The sequence below is a fragment of the Octodon degus genome, unplaced genomic scaffold, assembly GCF_000260255.1.
Source record: "Octodon degus isolate 3935 unplaced genomic scaffold, OctDeg1.0 scaffold00076, whole genome shotgun sequence".
Lineage (NCBI taxonomy): Eukaryota > Metazoa > Chordata > Mammalia > Rodentia > Octodontidae > Octodon > Octodon degus.
In genome coordinates, this window is record NW_004524652.1 from 3244908 (window position 1) to 3258328 (window position 13421).

The 13421-nt window shown below is 52.5% G+C and overlaps 1 pseudogene; it reads left to right on the forward strand.

The window, feature by feature from the left end:
- Nucleotides 1-11865: 11865 nt before the first annotated feature.
- LOC105742819 lies at nucleotides 11866-12227 on the forward strand (annotated as a pseudogene).
- The last annotated feature ends 1194 nt before the right edge of the window (nucleotides 12228-13421 follow it).

A 13421-nucleotide genomic window follows, 5' to 3' on the forward strand; every position in this document is an offset into this window, starting at 1 on the left:
GCATTACAAATTCAGAGTGCTCCAAATCTCCATCATCAACCTTTAACCCTCCACCAAGTGACTCTTGCTCCTCATCCACTGTCCGTCTGCACATCAGCACCCAGCCAGCCACCCACCACTAACCCCCCCCCATATCCCATCTTCTGCCCTCCTGCACCTCACCTGTCACAGAGCCTCTCACTTCACCCCCAAATGGCTCCTCTCCACACCTGAGGCCATCAGGATGTTCATAACTCCTGGAACTCATTGCCGCAGCCTCTCAACTGATCTGCCTTCTGCATTCCTATTGGAAATGCTTGCAAAAGCAGGACCTGCCCACAGAGCACCTCTGCTTAATGTGAAATGCTCTTGGGATAAAGGCTAGGGCCTGAGCGACGTGGCCCTGTCTCCATCCGATGGCTCCACCCCTCTGGCTTCCTTTGCTGAGCTCTGGCTTCTCTAGCCTTCCAGCTATAACACGTGGCAATCACACTTGCAGGGCTAAGCTCATTCCACTCAGCCCCGTGATGCCTTTTCACCTGCAAACGGAGGCTGGCAAAGAGGAAGCCAATTTCCTGTGGCCCTGGTTGAACCATGCTCACCCACATGCTCAGCTCTGAGCCTCAAGACAGCATGAGGCGTCTGAGGAGGCCTCCAGTACAGATCCTGACTCTTAGACTAAATGGAAAAAAAAAAAATCCTCTACTATTACCTTCCAGACTTCTGCTGTGCTGAATGTCAGTGTGAGTCCTGGGACAGTGGCAGCCACATTGGAACCACGAGGGAAAGCCGAGACAAGCACACAAAGCCAAGACAGCAAGAGCTCCCCGCCTGCAGATTTCCTCTTGTGCCCACAGTGCTCTCGGTCAGTGGCTTCATCACTGAGAGCTGTACGTGGTTAGGAGAGCCACAAGCCATCCAGCCCTCCCTGAACACGTCACCACTGAGTCCCAGGCTTCATCTGCAGATGAAGCAGGGCTCAGAGTCTTTCTCACAGCTCCTCAGATCCGAAGTTTTATGACTTGAAGGCAAGTGACATTGGGGCCGTGGGACAGCTGATGAGCTGAGTGAAGACCTGCGGCACCCCTGGAGACATAAGGGCACTCTGACTTATGGGGTGCTATAACCGAAAGCAAATGGGCCACTTTTTCTAGATCCCAGCCTGTTGCTATGGATACAGGGAGTGGTGAGGAAACCCAGCTGTACATTACTCAGTCATTGTAGTTAAGGACAGGGGCGGATAAGGAGACGGTTAAATATAGTATGTGGTTGGGAGCTACCTATAGCTAGGCTATTTAAGTCCCCTGACATTAACTGTGGCTCAGGTATTTAGACACCTGAGCCCTGATCTTATTTTCTCATGTGAGGTTAGTTTTACCAGGACAGCATGTTCAGAAGGGGTCCTTCCATTCTAGCACAACCTATAAATAATTCTAAAACTATGTGTCCATTAGTAGTGGGCATGTTCCTCCCTGGACAGCTGTGGGGTGTCAGAGCAGGGAAGTATGGCATTAGGAAGCAAGGGATATGGTACGTGTACACCTTCCTTACTTCCAGGAATCTCAGTCACTCTTCCAGACATTGAATGGCTGTTGGACTTCGCTGTTCTTAGCGTGGCAGGAGCACATTCACACTTGCAGAACACCCGAGCGGGCAGCACCCAGTCCTCCATTCTGTGACGGTCCCTCCCGCCATACTCTTCCCTGTTATTAGCCGTGGATGTGAGTGTGGCAAATCTGTGCCACAAAAGCAATTACAGTGCCAAGCGTGGTCTGGAGCGTGCACCTTCGCTGGCTTGCCCTTGGCTTGCGTCTGTCTGCAGGGAGGCTGGCTACCTGGGGAAGGGCGTGTGCAGAGACAAGGGCCAACCCTGGGAGGACGGATTACTCCCAGAGTGCTGCGATGCCTGGAGTGGCCCTTCCAGCCACACAGGCCTGCTGGCACCAACGCAGCCTGGTCTGAACACAGAACCCAAGGAGCTGAGCAGCCAGGCATGTGCAGTGCTTTTCCTGTCTCCTACTAACACCTTTCTCTGATGCAGGCTCCCTCCCCAGAGCATTCTCCCCACTGTCGCCGCTGTCTCCTCCTCGCCCTGTGGTGATGCATTGTTTTTCTATGCTCATAGCTGCTGCTGCACTTTTATAATACACTTACTTTTGTCTTTTGAAAGCCATCGTGTGGCTCCTCTCTGTATGGATCAAACCTCAAATCTCTAAGGTCACACGTGTGTGGCTCCTTACTGTCACAGTTGGCTACGAGCAGTGAACAAACATTATTAATCAAAATCCACATTTAATTTATATCTCTTTTGATTTTTACACGATATCCGTCTTCTGTTCCAGGGTTCCATCCAGGATCCCTTTACCTGCTTGTGTGGTTGGCTGGCTGGTTGGTTGTTTTGAGACAGGGTCCCACTGTGTGGTTCAGGCTGTCCTTGAACTCACACCAATGCTCCCGCCTCAGCCTCCTGAGTGACGGGATTACAGCATGTGCCACCATGCCCAGTCCTTATTGCATGCAAGTCTTAGGCTTCTCCAGGCTCCTCATGGCTATGACAGTTCCTCCGAGTTTGTTTTTTGGGGACCTTAACGATTGTAAGGAACATACTTCTGGGATTTTGTAAGACGGCTCCTTGTTAGGATTCATCTTACAGCTTTGCGGTGATTAGATGCGGGCCCAGGGTTTGGGGGAAGAGTGCCTTAGAGGTAAGATGACACTACCAAGACTGCTACCCACTGGTTTTAAGAGTGGTAATGCTGCGCTTGATAACCTGGCTGGGCAGCGTTTGTCAGGTTTCTTCTCTGTAAAGTGACTCATTCGTCCTGAACTCCCATTCTGCGTCTTTCACAAGAAAGCCACTTGGGCGGCTCGCCCCTGAAGAATGGACAGGCCTGCTCCCTGCACTAGCATGAGAATCCACAGGAAGTCTCTGGGACGCTTCTGCATGAACTAGCTGTCTGTTTCTGCCCATTTATCAACCATGTACTTTATCAGTGTATACTGATTTATTTAATACTTTGGTTTATAGTTTAATAATTAAATCGATTCAAAAAGTGTTCCACACTTGATAACTGGGTATTGCTTTGCTTGGGTTTTATATGCCTTAAACATACTTATAAAAGTGTGTGTGTGTGTGTGTGTGTGTGTGTAAACATTTTCTTCAGGCAGTACAAGATACTCTGGACTGCTCTTGTACATATTCCTCCTCAGTCTTAGAATGAGCCATGTCTCCAAAGATCCCCAGTTTCTTGTACTAGAGGGCAGCATCTGTAAACAACAGCTTATTTCTAGGTTTGTTCCTTGTTCCTGGGCTGCATTTTCCTATATAAGTTATCTCGGATGACGGGGCAGAGAACTATGGGGATGAATTCAAACTCATAGTCATACACCTATCTACAAGCATTTATAAAAATAAGGCCCTGCACCTACAGTGTCTGAAAGCTGAGGTCATTTGGGTGTCTTCTCCTCTGACCCGGTGCCGTATCTTTCCCGTGTCTTTCTCTTGCTCGTCCCTAATACGAGATCGGACTCCCAGGTCCACCACCCGTCGTCTTACCTGCTCCCTTCTGGTACCTACGTGCAGCAGCAGCAGCAGCCCAGTGGGCCACCGGTATTCTTATGGGAAGTTCTTTCAGTTTGTCCTTAGCCTTGAAAGCACCATTAACCAAGTCATCTAGGCCAACAGCTTTGCGTCGCCCTTTGAGGGGGAGCACAACGGACATTTGGAACGAACTTGATCTGTTGACACAGAACAAGAACATTTCTTTCTGAAATATCTTGCTCCTGAATTGATTCTCTTTTTAATTTTCTGTAAGGTTCACTCATCCTATGAAGATATATGGGATTTGACAAATCTATGGTGCCTTTACCAACGCTTATAGCAGGATCTGCAACAGTTCCACTTCTTTAGACTTTCCTGTGCTTCACCTACTAATCCTTTCCTTCCAACAATTCTGAATACCTCATTATTACTTCACCCCTCCTACAGTGTTATTGCTTTATGGCTGTCCTGTAGCTACAGCCCTGTAGTACACAGCCTTCATCGGTTGGCTTTCTGCAACAGTATTTTAGTTCCTTTACTTTTCATTGATTTGAACTTTATGTGTTTTTGTTGCTGAATACTATGTTATGGTGGCTCAATGGGCCTTTCTAGTTTATTTACTTTTTGAAGGATATCTCATTGTTTCTATGTTTGGGCAGTTATTTATAATATAAGCAATATCCCACCACTGTACCATACGGTACTAGAACAGTTCCTAGGTCCCACCCACAAGCGAGGGCAGGAAATCACTTCAAGGGCGGGAGACACGAGGCAGGCGGCTCCGCGGCCAGTACCCGCGGGCCGCGCTTTCAGCACTGACCACTACAGGGCACCACCCTGTGCTCACGACCAGTGACCGAGCTGCGGGCTCTGCGAACTGAGTCATCAAATGACCCCCAGGCGCCGCCCTGCCGCGGAGCCACAGTCAGCTCTCCGCTGTGCACCGCGCCCTTTTGGTGCTGAAGGTCTAGCGAGGACGTCAGATCGCAGACACACGAACACATTTTTTAAAATTAGGCAAAGTCAAGCTTAGTGCACGGCAAGCACTTTTGCAGACAGTCATGCTGGCTGATGCGGCCGGAAATGACTGAGAGAGGATGTCAGAGCGGTAGGAAGAGGCCTCCGTAAAGAGGGGACCCTGGAGGTGGGTCGTCAGATGCGAGGGGAGTCTTCGGAGCCTTTGCCCCGAGAGCTTTCTCAGCCGACAGTGCAAAGAAGGGGCGCGGCACGATTTTCAAGTAAGTAACTGGAATCTTGTGTGACTGAAAGAATCAGCCAAGAAGAGGCAGACTGGGGCGAGGCGAGTGAAGGAAGAGGGGTGAGCCGCGAAGAAAGCTGCTCCTCTGGGAGCATCCACCTTGAAATTGTGCTCATAATACAGAGCAAGTCCTGCGCTCTGTGGGAAGAGGCCTGTCATGGTCAGGGGGAAACGGCGCCCTTCTAGACTCCCACTCACACGCAAGCACAGGCAGGTACGACCAATCACCCCGGGCATCACACTTAACTCCACTCTAGAGGCATATTTCTACCAACCAATATACTTCAATTTTGAAAACTGGAGAAGCCGGCCAAGGTTTCAAGAATCAACCCCTTCAACCTCTAAAGAAAGGCCAGCTCAGAAGTCCCTGCAGACAGGAACAAGATTTTCCTAAGAAAGCAGTTCTTAAAAATGATGGAAAGGCTGTAGGGTAAGTGCTACAATGAATCAAGTCCAAAACATTGTGAAGGCAGTGAGCTGGGTCAGCTAATGACCCACAGGGATGGTGAGGAGCCCTTCGCAGGTGAAATAATTCTTGTGCTGAGGCTGGAGGGTGGAAGCTCGCCCATCCGAGAAAGGGCACACTGGCGACTACACAGCGGCGCCAGGGCATCCACACCTGCCCTCATTTAAAATAGAATCCACACTCTAGTCAGCTTCAGTGAACTTTCCCACTTATAATATACGCTTTCTGTTTCCACTCACCAGGAGACGTAGCGGCTTGTCCTAATTATCCTGAGATTTCCCTAAAAATAGAGGCACAGTTTATTACATGAGAGAGACCTCCGGTGAGATACGGTGGGAAAGCCTTGGCACTGTTTTGAACACCAACTGGGTTCCTGATGGCTTCCTCCTGCGAAAAGGATTCTGGCCTGACAGATCCTAAGCAGACAAGATCTCAGTGAGAGACTCTGAAGGCCCCCAGTACTCAGTGGCTAGGGCAAAAAGAAAGCAAAAGACAGGGACAGTATTAATGAAGAGACCCCTAGGAACGGATTTAGGGCAACACACAGCTGACAAGCAAGCGGTGCAGATCCAGGCCCCATTTGACTTAAAATGTTACATTCCAGAGAGGAAAAACCAGCGAAACACTCAGGCAGCCACCCATCATGAACCCTGAAAATAGCTGCATGCTTGCAAATGAGCCTGCGTTGGCCTGGGTTTGAAACACAACCTGCAGTGCGAACGGCCGCTACTTCTTCATCCCTTATTCTGCTCTCCAGGAGCAGCCGCAGGCCCACCCCTTCCCTTCACGCTCTCCGGTCCTCCTTTCCCTCCTGGTGTGAACTGGCAGGAGGATGTGAACTTCTTCCCCACACATCCCTGCATCGCTGGGGGTGCAGAACCCAGGACCCCAAAGCCTGATGGTGAGGGGGCTGTGGGCAAGCTCCACCCTCAAAGGCATTAGGCTGCAGACCTCCCAAGGAGGCTGCACAGATGAAGACTTGCTCTGAGCAGGATCCGTGATGCCAATGCAACGAGCTGAGCATCCCGAGACCTCCACACCTGGCTACAGAGCACCATGACACCACTGAAGCCCGATCACAGCCCCCGGCCCGCCCACGGGTGCTGGACAGCAGCGAGGCTTCCCCTTGGGACTGCCTCCTGGGAGGTCATGTCGGTGAGCAGAAGCTGCGCCCGGTGTAAGAGCTTAGGAACTCCCGCTTGCATCTCGCTGGACAGATCTGTCATGTGCCGAAACCGCATCACGTGTTGCATGTTGGGCATGTGAAACAGGAATGCATCATGATTCTGTAAGCAAAGAGCAGAATTTGAGGTCTTGTGATAGCAAGAGTTGGTGAGAAGGAGCAGACACAGAGCTCCCCTGTGTCATCAGTGGGGGGAAGGGAAGATGAGATGAACATGCGCAGAAGTGGATGGCAGCAAGCGTAAGCCTGTAGCCACCGCTCAACCCCACAAGTGTGTAGTTAAAATGTACCAGGAAGAGCAGGGAGCACGGAACCACACCGCGGCTCACACACGCGCATCTGCAGCCGCTCTCTTTACAGCTTCCAAAGCCTGGAAACATCCCAAGTGCGTGCTGATACACAGGAGAAAAAGGCAACGCTGCGGTCCACACTCTCAGGAGACAATAGCCGTACGTACTCTTGTAAAACGAGAGCAGTAGAAATGGAGAGAACTTCTGATACGCAGAACAACACAGAGGGACCCCAAAGGACTTACAGGGTGAAAAAAGCTAGGTGCAGATGTCCTATGGCTTTGCTTGTATGATTTGCTAAAAATAAAAAATCTCATTTAGCTAAATGGTAAACAAATTCCTGTTTGCTTGGGTAGGTGCTTGTGTATGTGTACATGAAGAAAGGGACTAAGTGAGGGTCTTTAGGTGGAGGAGTAGAATTCTACATCTTGCTTATGATGGTTACCTTACTGCATTCGTGTGTGTGTGTGTGTGTGTGTGTGTGTGTATTTCTCCAACTACAACACACTATACATAGAAGATGCATATTATTTATTGTATATAAATTATCAATCCATAAATTTGATTTAAAAATATCTCATCCATTTGATAAACCAAAAAAAAAAAAAAAAAAAAAACCTGAATTGAGCCCCACACGAATATCTTCAGCACGTCTAGCACAGCCCAGCCTGTCGCCTTCTGTCTGGACAGCGCAGGAACCCTCAGCCGACTGCCCACTCCCAGTCCCGGGCCGAGAGTGTGAGATCTCACATTCCCACACAGGAGACATGCGACTCCCGACCTGGAAGATGCCAGGTACGCCAAGCTTTTGTCCCCTGAAGTGCAAGCGTGAACTCCAAGGAACAACAGAGGAAAGATTGCGAGATGGCTCCTGAGAGACAGGAGGGGACCTGAGAGTGGCTCGTCACAAATATCATTTCTCCAAGAACGGTTTACAGAACTAAATTGCAAGGTAGGCACAAAATCATGAGGTGAGACGACATGGATCAAACTGTAAGATTACAGGGCACCTGTTTCTTTAATATTGACCGTAGGGAAGCGAGTGACACACCGAGGGCTCATGCGAAGAGCAAAGGCATTGTGGGGAAAGGGTGGTCCAGATGCTCTGGCCAGCCGCCTGGGTGGCTGCTGCCCAGCTGGACTTCCTGGGCCAGCTGCCCGTCCCTTAGGCAGGCTGCCACTCTGGCCATCGCACCTTTACCTTGAGTCCTGGCTCTCCCCAGCTGTACCTCCTGCCACACGGCTGATGCCTGATTCTCACCAACTTCCTTAACAGCCGCTCCCTCTCTGACTGCATATGCATTTCTGTCTACTTTCGCTGCCTCTGACAACATCAGGCATATTGAAGCCTTAGCCAAGGCTAGAATGGACCCTGTTATCCCCAGGCTTAAGGTCCCCTGAAGTTAGAACAAAACTGGGAGCTTTGCCTTGGTACAAGACACAAGATGAAGTTCAGGTGCGAGTCACAGAGAGACCCAGAATCTTCGCTTTAAAGAACATAAGTCTATTTCGTTCTCAAGCCAGTAAATTCTAGAGAGGACCTCACCAGCTATTAGACTAGTGTTCTAGATTAAAGCTAAGGCTACCTTAGAGACTCGGAACCTTTTCAGAGCCTCTTGTGGCTCCACTGAGGACAACCGTAAGCCAGCTGAGGGTCAAAGACAGGTTTCTGGGTTCCCGCCATCACGTCTGCATTCAGCCACTGGACAGAAAGGAACTACAACCGCGCTGGCCCGCTAAGAACACATCAAGAGGCAGGCATGGGGACGCAAGCCTGCATTCCCAGCACTCTGGAATTGAGGCAGGAGGATCGCAATTTCAAGTCTAGTCTGCTCAACTTAGGGACTTAGTAAGACTTTGTCTCAAGGGAAAAAATAAATGAATAAAAGTAGCTCCGTGCAAAGCGTTGGATTCAGTTTTAAGCAACACAAAAGCAAACCGAAAGACACTGCGCGCACACACACACACGCGCATGGGGGGGCCCAAGCCCCCACTTCTGCCACTGCTTTTGTTACTCACAAGCACCTCACTGAAGAGAAAGAGGACAGGAGCACGGGCATTATTCTGCAGCACCAACAAGCCAAGTTTTGTGCTTCAGGAAAGAAGGCGAGAATATTAGGGGTACAGGGGCCGCCACCTGGCTGGTCTGGACCAAGCTCTGCGCGGGGCAGCCTGGCCCTGCCTGCTCGGCGCTGGAAGAGGCTCAGGACTTCGCGAGGCCAAGGGGCGGAAGTAGATCCCTGGGGTGCGGCGCAGACGCTGTGCACCTCCAAGGCAACCCGGCGCGGCGGGCGGGAAGCGACTCCTCCTTGCCCTCCTCCTACACCGCAGACCATGGGGCCGACTGTGTAGAGGCGCGATCCAGGGACTCCCTTCTCCATCCCCATATCTACGACTCCATCAGGACCAGGCAACCTGGCCGCACCCTAGGACTCCCGGTGGGGCCGCCCACAGCCGGCCTGCTCCGCGCACCGGTGTCCCGGAGGCCCAGACCCGCGCCACCCCCTCGGCTAAGGGAAACAGTGAGATAAATGTCCAGCAGCTCCCGGCAGGGCAGCTGCTTCGCCTGCCCCTGCAGTCCCCGCCCGGCTTACCTGTAGCCCTCTCACCTGTGCCTTGCCTGACCTAGCCTAACCCGGACCCAGTCCACCCAAGCCCCTCCCCAGCCCACCTGTTTCCTCTCTCCCAGCCCACCTGGCCCCTCCCCGAGACCACCTGGGCCCCTACCCAGCCCACGTGTGTGGCCGCCCTCCCCCAGCTCACCTGGCCCCTCCCCGAGCCCACCTGGGCCCCTGCCCAGCCCACGTGTGTGGCCGCCCTCCCCCAGCTCACCTGGCCCCTCCCCGAGCCCACCTGGGCCCCTGCCCAGCCCACGTGTGTGGCTGCCCTCCCCCAGCCCTTCTCACCTGTCCCTTGCGGCTCCTTGCCCGCACGCTGCCTCTCCAGCGCCAAGTACTCCACGCTTCTGTTCCTCCTGCTCCATCAGGCACCTCCCTCTCCTCGGCAAGCCTTCACCTCGCGCCCCGCCGCCCACCCTGGCCCTGCTCCCTCACCCCAGGTCAGCGGGACTCCCAGGGATTGCAAGCTTCTCTAAGCGTTGGGGAAGGCACTCCGCAGCCCGCGCGGAGCGCTGTCTCCCCCTCCCCTAGGCCGTGGGCGTGGTCGGCGCTCCTGCTCCGACTTTTGCGGGTTGCCAGGACAGGAGAGAGTCGGAGGTTCCCCCGCTGCATAGGAGTCCCCCGCCACCCCCCTCCCGCCCCGCTTTGCTCGTGCCCTTTCTCCCTGGCACAATTTTGTCGAGTTAACCCAGACACACCAGATTGGTTCTGTGTACTTACACTCCTAAATGGGAAGAAACAAGATTAAAAACCAAACAAAACAAACAAAAAACCCACCCAAACTGGATATATATGAACAGCGATGGAGGAGACATTTTTACTCTTCAGTCTGCTCTGTCCTGTGTGCGTGCTTTCTCCGTGGGCTGGCTCTGCTGGAGAGCACGCGCACACACACGCACGCACACGTGCGCTCTCTGAGCTTTCCCAGCGCGTGGCCCGACTCCAGCTCCTCCCGCGGTCAGGGCACAGATGCCCCCGAAAGGCAGAGGCTGAGGGTCCAGGCCTGAGGCTTCCCAGGAGGAAATAGGCCGAAGGGAACCCCTGCCTTGAAGGGACGGTCTTTCCGGTCCCGCCACCCGCAGGGCCTGCGGCCCACACCTGCCTGCCGCTCCGCACCTAGCAGAGGCCGCCTCACAAGGGAAGCCTGACTTCCCACGCTGCCCCTGAAGCCTGGTTACTGGACCCGGGACCTGGTGCATCGCCACAGCCAGGCAGGAGCCCCATGAAGGGAGAAGAGAGCACAGAGGCACTGCCCAACTCTGAGTCCGTGTGGCCTTCCTGGTTGTAGACATATTGTGGAAGCAGGGAGCACTTCTAAGATTTGCAGCCGGTGGTTGGCAGAGCTCTGGCCATGAGAGAGGCCATTCCCTCCTCCGCAGGGGCAGAGAATGAGAGGGGAAGATGCCCCAGGAGCCAGCCAAGCTGAAAGTCTCTGAAGTCCTGAGGTCATTCTGAAACAGTGTCCCTGATCTCCTGCCCTGGCCTTTGCTGCTTAAGGAGAAAAACAGAAAGACAGCTCGGATCCCTCCTGTGAGGCCTGACCCCTATGCAGCAGCGCATGCAGAGCGGCTGGTTCTGAAGTCACTGGCAGTCAGGATTTGCTTTCTTTTTTGAAATCATGGAGATGAGATATGTGGTGCTCCTGGGCTCTTTGCCACTGACTTCACTGACTTACAAGGCTTCTGCGCAGTAGGACCCCTTGGTGGTTCTTCCAGAAGATTCTGCAAGCAGAGGCTCTCTTTAGAGCAGTCCTTACAGGAGCCAGAGGCTGGGCTTTGGTCTTGCCGGTGCCGTGCTTCCAGCCCAAGTTCCAAACAGTGGAGCTCAGGCAGAACTAGGAAGAGATTTGAAGGAGGGATGATTTCGTCTTCTACGAAAGGAACTTCTGGGAATTAATTATTGAATCAAAAGTGACTCCACTGAATCACATAGGCCGCCTCGCCGAGCAGCCATGACTCCTGCAGAGCAAAATAATGATTGTAAGAAAACAGCTGCACAGCTCTGAGGACAGCCCATAATTCAGGGACTGGGGAGCACCAGTGGAAGGTCTGGCAAGAGGTCCAGAAGCGCTGCCTGAGCTGTGCATCAGCACGCAGGGGTGTCCAGTGACACAGTGTAGGATGCATCCCCGTGGAATGTGGGAAAGTAGCATGCCCAGCCAGCAGAGCGCGTTCAGGGCAGGGCGATTCCGTGACAGCCCTCTGCAGCTGCTGCGTCCCAGGTGTGTGCTCAGGCACCCTAGGCTGTGCTGGAGCTGCTACCGATCATGGGACAGGAAGAGGGAGGAAGACCTAAGAATGTGTCCCACAGGGAGCGAAGGTACAAGTGGAAACTCTCTGACACGTCTCGGGGTCTGGCACTGTCTCTACCCTCAGGAGTGAAGGGTGCTCCTTCACTCTGCTGAGCTGAACTTGAACAAAGTCCTTTCCTCCCAGGTCCGGCTGGGACATTACAGAGCAGGGGGTTCTGGGAAACGCAGTCCCATCTCCCCTGGCAGCCACCTTCCCTTGCAATCAAAACTGAGAGAGACATGGCTACTGAGGGGGACGTGGAGCTGGAGTTGGAAATCGAGACTGGCTGCCCGGAGCGGGCCCCAGAGAAACCATGAAAGCATGACAGCGGGCGGCGGACCTGGAGCGGGTCACGGACTATGCTGAGGAGAAGGAGCCCCAGAGCTCCAATTTGGAGATGGCTGTGTCCATCATTGGAGACAGGCAGTCCTGGGAGCAGAAGGCCCAACAGGAGCAGGAGAAGGAGCTGGCAAGTTCCTATCAAGAAGGGAGATCTGGAGTTGACAATGACAGAGATGGAGATCTCGCGAGCAGAGGAGGAAGGAGCTTTTGGGAGCACAAGGGCAGCGTGGGGGAGGCTCTGACTGCCCTAGCCAGGTGACTGATGCTTTCTCAGATATGCTGCCTGTGCTAACTTATTGCAAGAAAGATTTTTTTCTTGTGCAAAAAACCCCCCAAAACCTGAGATACATAAAAACTGCTGAAATTAAGACCCACTAAAAAGATGCTTGACTTTTAAAGAAATATGATGATCATGTGATTACTTTTGAATGATGAAATAATGGTATAGAATAAAGCTGTACTGAAATAGTTCTACTGCATTATCAGAGGTTTTTTTTTTTTTGAACCGGGGGTTGAACTCAGGCCCTTATGTTTGCCAGGCAAGCACTTATTTTACTGAACTATCTCCTTGGCCTCAGAGTGGCCTTTTAAGAGTGAAATGAGATAACAATGGCTGAACAGCTTCAAGAGCACAGACCAGAGGAATTACAAAGGCGGGAAACCAACCAGCCAGCAAAAATAAGTAGTATGTTGGCTCTCGGAGACCTCGGAGGACCTGGTTCTCATCAGGATGTGTCTCTGCTGTGGCCGCCACCGCCTCCTGTGGACCTGCCTACTCACCTTGGGAGGAGCTGGCATGGCAGGCGTGGGACTGGGAGAAAATGATTTGAAAAGACCTGATTGTGCTGACAACCGCCACGTATCCTCCACACCATGGAGAAAAGTGTCATCTGTAGCTGCTGTGTCATACGTTTGTGGTGACAGGAGGGCAGGGCGAGCTGAGTGACAGACGCACCGGTGTTCCTGCTAAATGCAGACCAGGAGGCTCTGTGTTTCCGGTGGTCCCAGAGCCACGCTGTGGGGCCAGGCCTGGCACTTCAGGAGCCATGCAGAGCCGACAGCGTGTGCCGGTCAACGTTAGTCATTGTTTTGCTCAAATAAGGGAAATAATAGCTATAAAATATTGAGAAGCCAAGAGACAGTGAAATAAAATACAGTTATGGCTACAAGTGCAAATGGGAATACTTGGGGTTTTGAACGATTAAGATGTGTTTTATCATAATAATCTTTAAAACAGCTGCAAGAAGGACCGGTTTTTAGGTCTTTCTTTTGTGAGCTGTCAGTGCTGGGAAACACACCTGGTCTCCTGAGAGACCTCCTCGCCATCCTGAGGCAGAGCACAGGGACTGCCACCTCACAAAGCCCATACAAGCCTTAAGCGGCATGATTACCCAGCATCCTCAAGGTCGAGTGCATAAAGTGCCCCCGAAATGTCAGGTGGAGCTATGCTTTC